Source organism: Oreochromis aureus, linkage group 11 (genome assembly GCF_013358895.1).
Source record: "Oreochromis aureus strain Israel breed Guangdong linkage group 11, ZZ_aureus, whole genome shotgun sequence".
Taxonomy (NCBI): Eukaryota; Metazoa; Chordata; class Actinopteri; order Cichliformes; family Cichlidae; genus Oreochromis; species Oreochromis aureus.
In genome coordinates, this window is record NC_052952.1 from 7983189 (window position 1) to 7993253 (window position 10065).

Consider the following 10065-nt stretch of genomic DNA (forward strand, 5'->3'; position numbering starts at 1 on the left):
TTGTTGTTGTGAATTGGCACTATATAAATAAAACTCAACTGAAAAAAGTTAGGACAGGGCCATATTTACCACAGTGTATCTGCTGGACTACTGGGAGAGGAATATTGTGCTATTCTTGTCTGACATAGGATTCTGGCTCCTTTATTAGTCCTGGATCTTCTTTCTTCTCTTTTTTCTTGATGAGCCTAATGTTTTCAGTTATTGAAAGGTCTGCACAGCAAGGAGGCCAGTTCAGCACCAGTACTCTTCTAATATGAAACCATACTGTTGTAATAGATGCAGTTTGTTGGTTTAATCACTGTCTTCCGGAAATATGCAAGGCCTTCCAAGGCCGTCATCATTGACGGGACCACATGTTGCTCTAAAATCTACGTACACCTTTCAGCACTGTGTGGCTAACAAGCAGGATGGTTCTTCTTTGATCCAGCGGCAACAGCATCCATGTTTTCAAAAAATAATTTCAAATTTTGATTCGTTTGTTCACGGACCAGTTTTCCACTTCAGTCAATTTTAAATGAGCTTTGGAGCAGAGAGGACAGCAACATTTCTGGATCATTTTCATATATGGCTTCTTCTCTGTATGGTAGAGCTTTAACCTGCATTTGTGGATGGCACAGTAAACTGTGTTCACAGACAGACATTTCTGGAAGTGTTCCTGAGCCCTCGCGATTTCCATGACAGAATCATGTTTGTTTTTAATGCTGTGCTGCCTGAGGGCCAAAAGTCATGGGCATCCGATATGAGATGCTTCATCCTATTCCGCTGCCTGCAAAGATTTCCCCAGATCCTCTGAATCTTTGAGGATGAGATAAAGCTTTGCAATGTATAGGGCCACTATTTCACAGACTGGTGAACTTCTGCTCATTTTCTGTGAAACTCTGCCTCTATAAGCTGCTCGTTTTACTCTCAGTCACATTACTGACCTGTTCCCAGTTAATCTAAGAACTTGCAGAATGTTCCTCCAGCTGTGATTTTTAGTTACCACTGACCTTTCTGGCCTTTTTTTTGCCGCCATCTGAACATTTTTCCAACTTGTTGTTGTTGCCATCAAATTTTAAATGTTGCATTTTCTCAGTTTTAAATTTGTAATATGTTTTCTGCGTTGCAGTGGAAATAAGATATGGGCTTGTGGGTCTTGAAAATCACTGCATTCTATTTTTATTTGCATTTTACACCACCTCCCAACTTTTGTGGAATTGCATTTGTACTTTTAAAATGGATTTCTTTGAAGGGAGAACAAAGAAGTAATTCACAGTCGTTCATAAAAGAGCTTGAATCTTTTTGTTAATAGCGTCTCATTAAATACATCCCTCTGAGCTTTTTCTCTCTGTTTGAGTTCCAAAATATTATTTTGTTGTAAGTGCAGATTATGGGTATAAAGCAGTCTATCGCGCTGTGTCAGTTAAGACAAGCTCCATACTTTTGTTTTATTGAGAAATGTCTTCAAGGTGAATAAACGTCTGAGTTTTGAGCTGGGTTATGAACAGTGTGTAATTTGACAGCTGTAATAGCTGCAGTGTATCTTTTTTTAGTTGAAACGATTCTGCCAGCGTGTTTGTTTCCAGACTTCCAGACAGGCAACTTAAAAAATAGTTATTTATTTATTTTAGGACATGTGGTTCAGATTACTGGTCACATGCTTAATACTAAAGATAATCAAAAACATATGTTTGAACTGAATGGAGGTACTGTTATCTTACAGCACTGCGTCTTGCATTTCAGAGTTTAATCTAAAAAAAAAAAAATCAAATAAATAAATTGAACACTGTCTACACCTATGTAGCATTTTTTTTATTTTATTCTATTTTCACATTTTAAAGAAGAAAAGGTTGAAATGAAGTGAAAGACAGCTGAATTACACTGAGCCACTACAGAATCAGAGACCGGGTATTTTGCATGCGGTCTGCCTTGGTAAACCGTGCACATAAAAACTCTTTTGCTTTTGTTGACTTAATCTAGAATAAACTGACATTATTAAACGTCTAAGAAGTGACCACAGCTAATAAACTCCTTTTTTTTTCAGTTGAAAACTGTTGCTCAAATAGAATTAAAACCATGTGCCCCACTGCTCTTTTATTGCATCCTACATTGGCTATTTTGAAGTCAACCCTGTTGAGTGGATCTGATCCGTACACTATCAGACAATTTTACTAGGCCTTCAACACGTAGCTCATCCACTGTTTATGTTTTTCAGACCTTCATAGAGTCAAACAGCTGTTCCCCTTCTTTCTCCAGGTTTGGATTATTATTAATGGCTCAAATTACAGGCCACTATTCTGGGTATTTCCCTAAACATTATATGACCATTCTGACTGAGTGCTCAAGGGAAAACCCATCTCAACATACAGTGGGTCAGACATTTCATTTTATGGCGTCAGAGACAGTTTGTGGTTTATCAGTGCATTCCAGTTGCGGCAAATGAGTCTTATCTTATTGTTTTACCATCCACGCTGTCATCTCCCTAAACCCCAAACAGAATACAATGGACGCTGGGGAAAAACAAAGTGCTGTGCACATGTGTAATATGAGATGCTTATGAAATTTCTCTGTATTTTCAAATGATTTACTGTATAAGTTTCAAGTTTAAGGATGGCTTAGACATTTTTTCCTTACAGTTCTCCAGAAGTAATGTGCAGGAAGAAATGATGAGGAAATTAGGAATAGGCTTCTTTGGGCATTTATTTTGTTAATACATTTTGTAACATTATCTAACTGTGCAATAAACTGTTAAAAATGAGATATTTTTTTACCTGTTTAAATGCAGCTTTAGAAGCCATAATCAGCAACGCTCTAGTGATGCCTCTAAACACAGATTAACTATCCATCTCTGGTCAGAAATTATTTATTTCCATGTTTAAAAGGCAATAGGAAACATAAATAAAAGGAATGGAATGACACAGTGGCTCAGTGCTGGGAAGGCAGTGTGATCCAGCCAGGAGAACAGACTCACTGTGAATCGGTGTGTGGGCCAGCCAGTGCCCCTCCTGACAATGTTAAGCAACGGGTGGTAGAAGTGCTGGGGAGGACTTTATAAGTCAGGAGTGCTGCTGTAATGGTTGGCAGAGGTTCTCACAGGTACAGTCATTTTAATTAGCGGTAATGCATCACACATAAGCTAGATTTATGTGGGATCTAGACACTATAAGTAGCTGTTAATTATTTTTTTGGTTGCAAAGGGCTGCGTGCATTTTCACTGGCATGTAAATGGGAAACTGTCTTCATTAACACAGCGGTCTGTGGGTAAAATCATTGTTTAAGACCTACTCCTTATTCTCTGCAGTCTTGTGTTTTTAGCCAGTTGCAATGTACACTCACCAGCCGTTGTATTAGGCATTGGGTGACCCCCTGATGTCTTCAAAATTGCTCTAATTCTTGGTGGCATAGATTCAACAAGGTGCTGGAAAAATTCCTCAGAGATTTTGCACCATATTAACTTGAAAGAATTACACAGTTGCTGCAGATTTGTCGGCTGCACATTCATGATGCAAATCTCCTGGTCCCTCATTGCCAAAGGTGCTCTAATTGATTAAGATCATGCAACAATGGTGATCGTTTGAGCACACTGAACTCGCTGTCATGTTAAAGAAACCAATCTGAGATCATGACTCAAGAGTTGGGAGTTCGCCTTGTAATCGGAAGGTTGCCAGTTCGAGCCCCGGCTTGGACAGTCTCAGTCGTTGTGTCCTTGGGCAAGACATTCACCCGTTGCCTACTGGTGGTGGTCAGAGGGCCCGGAGGCGCCAGTGTCCGGCAGCCTCGCCTCTGTCAGTGCGCCCCAGGGTGGCTGTGGCTACAATGTAGCTTGCCATCACCAGTGTGTGAATGGGTGAATGACTGGATATGTAAAGCGCTTTGGGGTCCTTAGGGACTAGTAAAAGCGCTATATAAATACAGGCCATTCATTATTAAAGCTTTTAGACACAATCCATTATTCTGCTGGAAGCAGCCATTAGAAGATTTACCCTGTGGTCATTAAGGGATTTGCAAATTCTGTTAACCTGGATGTAACATTTTCAGAAGTGTTTCGTAACTCAACCAAGTGACTTCTTCAGTCTAAGATAACTGCAGGTTTCCCCAACCTTGTAAACAGAACATTACATAATGATTGAAACTTGCACCACTGGTAAACAATGGGCTGTGAGGTCAGTTTCATGATCATTAATATGCAAACTGTGTCATACCTGTGGGTGTCGCTCCGGATCACTGATGGTGCTCTTGGGCTCTGTGCCGGCCTGTCTCCACCTGCAACCCATCTCTGTTAATCAAGGGCAGCAGCGTTGAGGAACAGTGCAGACCGTCACTCTTCACCAATCTACAGCGGTAAATTGGCCTTAATGTTCGGACTTCACACTCTCCATTCCTGCTAAAGAAAGAACAGAACTCACCTGCCTGCGCTCCCGTCCTCTGCCACTGATCACCACACCTCTCATCTGCAAACCTGCAAACTCTCACTTTCCCTCCCCTCCGTTGCTGCTCTCATCCGCAAACCAAGTAAGACAATCTCTGCTATCGTCACACACACACCCCACCTTAAGCTTCTTTCGGTGACAGTGTCTCTGCCGTTTCAGGAGAACCTCACTCATGAAGCTCTCCCAATATCCTGTTTTTGTCTGTAAGATAATAAATCAGTTAAATAACTTTGAATACTCAGTGTCTTCCCAAAAGGTTGATTCTGTTCATCTGGACGTAGCGTTTTCAGCGGGAGAAATGTTTTGTTACTGATCCAAGTGACTTCTTCAGTCTCAGCTGACTGCAGGTTTCCTCAATCTTATAAACAGTACATTGCACAGTGACTGAAACTAGCACCACTGAACAAACAATGGCCTGTGAGATCAGTTCCTGGATCATTAATATGCAAATTCTCATGATCATTGATCAACAACTACTGATCAAAGCACATTGATTCAAGGGCCATTGATCAAAGACCAGTGATCAATGGCCATGAGTACCATTCACAGAGAGTTGGGGAATGGCTGCAATCACAGCCTGGAAGATGGTGAAAGATGTAGCCTTAAGCCTCCTCCTTGATTCAGAGATGGTCTTTCCCTTTTCACATAAATGGCCTCCTTGACTCCGCGCTCAAACCAGCGTTCCTCCCTGTCCAGGATGTGTACATCCTCATCATTGAAAGAGTGTCCACTGGCCTGTAGGTATAAATAGACTGCAGAGTCCTGGCCTGACGAGTTAGCGCTTCCGCTTTGCCAGAGGTTGTTTGGTTTCCCAGACGCATACAGATCAGGTTTGACTCTCATCATCCACTGGAGCACAAACTGAGTGTCATCAGGACGCTACAACGCAGAGCGAGCACCATCCTCACAGATACAGCAACCAGGAAAGCAGAAGAACATCACATCAAGAAGGCCCTGAGTAAATGTGGTTATCCCAGGTAGACATTTGTCAAATCTGGGAAGGCACCTAAAGAAAGCTCCAGCGGATCCAGGAGAGAAGGACAACTGCTGCCAAAGCAAAAATCCAAAGTGATCCCGTATGTGTCAGGAGTATCGGAACAGTTGAGATGCATTTTTTCTAAACTCTGCGTCTCTGTGGTCTTTAAACCCCAAAACACGCTGCACCAAAAATTGGTCCACCCCAAGGATTGGGTCCCCCGACACAAACAGAGTAATGTAGTGTACGCTGTTAAGTGCCAGGAGGATTGCCGGGATTTATACATCGAGGAAACTAAACAACATTTGGCTAAGCAGATGACACAACACAGAAGAGCTAACTCATCAGGCCAGGACTCCACAGTCTATTCCTACCTACAAGCCAGTGGACACTCTTTCAATGATGAGGATGTGCACATCCTGGACAGGGAGGAACGCTGGTTTGAGCACGGAGTCAAGGAGGCCATTTAGACTCTGCTCAACTAAGATGTTGATGAGTATTATTATTATTGTTATTATAGAGAGAGACGCTGATGTTAGCATCTAGCTCAAAATAGTCCTGTGTTGGTACACCTTAGAGCTAAATACCTGGCTGTAGGTAGCAGTTATTTACAAAACTCAATTCAAAACCTGTGCATAATCTCTATCAATGGCATCCTTTTTCTTTCTCTTTTTAATCATCTTTCTGTTTCAACTAGGTATTTGTTGTCTTTGGTTAACTGATATATTTTTATCAAGTAAAAGATACCTGGAAGAAAATACAGATGCTTTTTTTTTTAACATACAAACACATCACATGATTATTTACAGGTAAATACTAACTTGCTGATGCAGTCTTAAAATAATGCCTGAGTAAAGTGACTCAGCTTTAATAGTAGGTAGCCCGTAAAGCACAGTATGGGTACTAGCTGGCATGATAGCTTGTAACTTTCAAAACAGTGGTAGGGAAAGCTTTTGTAATAGATGATTAAACAAGGGGTTGCTATTGTAAAAGCAGGCTGTGCTGTGTGGCCAGGATCATATAATGGCAGCTCTGTGTGTCGAACCTACAAACATATAAAACAACACCGCAGGGTATTCATTTTCACTCCAACAGAAGACAAACTGTGGTCTTATTTCCTAGAGCAGAATTTCTCAAATTAGCAGCTCTCTGTACATTTTAGAAGTTGTTTGCTTTTTTTTATTCCCCAAGATGCTCTGCAGACCTAATTAGTATTAGGCTAAAGTGGACAACTCAAGATCAGAGTCATGGTGGTCAGCTGCAACAGATGGAGAACAGCGTTTGACGTAACAAACTGGGTGATGATTGCAGTGCTAACAGATCCAATTTCAGTACAAGGTATTACCAAGGGCCTTCCTAAAGAAAGTCAAACATGTCTTGAGCAAATATCTCAAACAAAAGAGTATTATGGGAAATATGAAGCACAGTAGGTGGAGAGAGAAAAAGTTTAGCAAAGGTTAAAAGGACAGCTAGATTACAATTGGCAGTAACTGGAGAAGCAGTAAATTGCTAAATTCGAGCAAAAATGATCAGGTTATAAATTGATGATTGGTTTTCCTTTTTCTCTCATGCAATCTGCTTAGGAAGGGCACATTGTAAAGTCATAGTTACTTTTTTGGTATCTCAGCTTGCAGGTTAAATGCAAGTCAAGCACCGACCGAATACTGAACTTTTAATTCTCTTCGATTCAGTTTACCTAGTGCCAAATAACACCGACAGTTGCATCAAAATGCTTTGTAAGGTAAAGCTCTTACAGTAATAAAGAGAAAACCTCAACAATCAGATGACCCAGGTATGAGCCAACACTCTGGCAACAGTGGGAAGAAAAAAATCACTTTGAACAGGAAGAAACCTCCTCAGACCTCCAGCAAAACCAGGCTGAGGGGCAGCCATCTGCCAGCTGGTTGGGGGTGAGGGGAGGAAGACAGGACAGAGACAGTTTGTGGAAGAGAGCCAGAGATTTATAATAATGATTACGTGCAGAGTGGTGTATAAACACATGATGAGTGAAAATAAGCTGAGTGAACCGCTCATGCATCATGGGAAGCCCCCAGCAGCCTCGGCTTATTGCAGCATAACTAAGGGATGATTCAGGGTCATCTGATCCAGCCCTAACTATATGCTTTGTCAAAAAGGAAAGTTTTCAGCCTAATCTTAAAAGTAGAGAGGGTATCTGTCTCCCGAATCCAAACTGGGAACTGTAGTACGGTAGTACAGCCTAGAAGTACTAAATCCATAAACTAGTTTTTCTGCACTACTCTAAGACAGGATGTTTCTAATTTTAGAGACATTGCACAAATAGAAGAAAGCAGTCCTACATATTTGTTCAATATGCGCATTCAAGGACATATTCTGGTCAAAAAAGACTCCAAGGTTCCTCACAATGTTACTAGAGGCCAAGGTAATGCCATCCAGAGTAAATAACTGGTTAGATACCATGTTTCTACTAATTTTAGGGCCAAGTACAATAACCTCAGTTTTAACTGAATTTAGAAACAGAAAGTTAAATGTAATCCTCATGTCTTTAGGACATTCCTGCAGTTTAACTAACTGATATGTGTTATCTGGTTTCATGGATAGATGAAGATGGGTATCATCTGCGTAGCAGTGAAAATGTATGATATGCCTTCTAATTATACTCCCTAAAGGAAGTATGCATAATGTAAACAGAATGGGTCCTAGCACGGAACCCTGTGGAACTCCATAATTTACCTTAGTGTGTGAAGCCAAAGTGGGTTTGTATTTACAATTGTATTTACATACAAATTAAAATATAGCATGTAGATATAGGTCAAACCACTGCAGTGCAGTACTTTTAATACATAAATCTCTATAACAAAATATTATGATCAACAGTATTGAATGCTGCACTGAGGTCTAGCAGGTAAGATCAGAGACGAGTCCACTGTCAGAGGTCAAAAGAAACCATTTGTAACTTTCTCTAATGCTATTTCACTAATGAAGGTTGAAGGTTAGAGTGTTGCGGCCCTTTGTGTGGTCAACTACATGCCAGAATGCATTTTCAGTCTGCTAAAGCTCTCCTCTGCAGCACACCAGTCCTTGCCACTCCTGATAAGCATAGCATACGTTTCCCTGTTAAATTCAAAATCCTGCTCCTGACATACAAGGTCTTAAATAATCAGGCCCCTACTTATCTTAATGACCTTATCGTACCATATCACCCCATTAGAGCACTTCAGTGTCACACTGCAGGCTTACTTGTTGTCCCTAGAGTATTTAAACGTAGAATGGGAGGCAGAGCCTTCAGTTTTCAGGCCCCTCTTCTATGGAACCAGCTTCCAGTTTGGATTCGGGAGACAGACACTATCTCTACTTTTAAGATTACTTTTAGGCTTAAAACTTTCCTTTTTGGTAAAGCATATGGTTAGGGCTGGATCAAGTGACCCTGAATCGTCCCTTAGTTATGCTGCAATAGACGTAGGCTACCGGGGGATTCCCATGATGCATTGAGTATTTCTTCTTCAGTCATCTTTCTCACTCACTATGTGTTAATAGACCTCTCTGCATTGAATCATTCTTGTTATTAATCTCTGTCTCTCTTCCACAGCATGTCTTTTGTCCTGTCTTCCTTCTCTCTCCCCAACCGGTCGCAGCAGATGGCCGCCCCTCCCTGAGCCTGGTTCTGCTGGAGGTTCCTTCCTGTTAAAAGGAATTTTTTCCTTCTCGCTGTAGCCAAAGTGCTTGCTCAGAGGGGGTCATATGATTGTTGGGTTTTTCTCTGTATGTATTATTGTAGGGTCTACTTTACAATATAAAGCGCCTTGAGGCGACTGTTGTTGTGATTTAGCGCTGTATAAATAAAACTGAATTGAAATTGAAATGAATTAAATTCACATGTCCTTGCACACTAGAAGTGGATGATTGTGCCAGCAGTGCAGGTGCGGTGCTGTTGCAGGAAGACAAACAGGGCGTTGATCACCCAATCAGTTACTTTTCAAAGAAATATAACAGTCACCAAAAAAGTACAGTACTATCGAAAAAGAAGCTCTTTCCCTGCTGCTTGCGCTACAACAAGTATATGTTGGTTCTAGTTCATCACCTGTCATTGTCTACACCGATCACAACCCCCTTGTGAGCCCCTCTCATGTGCCTCAAACCAGAGGGTCATGAGATGGTCACTCCTGGTACGGGATTTCAATATGGAAATATTCCGCAAAAAAGGAACAGAAAATGTGCTAGCGGATCGACTTTCTCGTGGTTTTCCCTCTCACTAAGTATCAAACATCTGCAAGGGAGATGTTTGGTGTTGGGAAGGGGGGGTGTTACAGCCCTGGCCATATTTTGAATCACAGAGTCTGGATTTTGTTCAATGGGTGTGTTCTGTGCCTTTAAGTGTCTCTGCAGGTCCTCTTTCTGATTGGAGAGCTGCTGGCAGTTGCTGATTGGTTCCTATCATCAAGTGACCATGTTAAAAACCCTCTCCAGCAGTTGTCCCCTGGCAGCAACTGACAGCAGCAGCAGACCTGTCCTTGGCCTCCAAACCATCAGTGCCAAATTTCCCCACGTGATTTCAGAGAACCGTTAAGTTTTGCATGCAGTGTTGTAAATACTCTTTCACTTTTCAATAAGCACTGAGGCAGAAGGGGTGAACTACCTTACTGTTCTCTGTACCAAATCTCTTATTTATTCAATTAGGGAGTTAGGGGTAGCGCTTGTCTG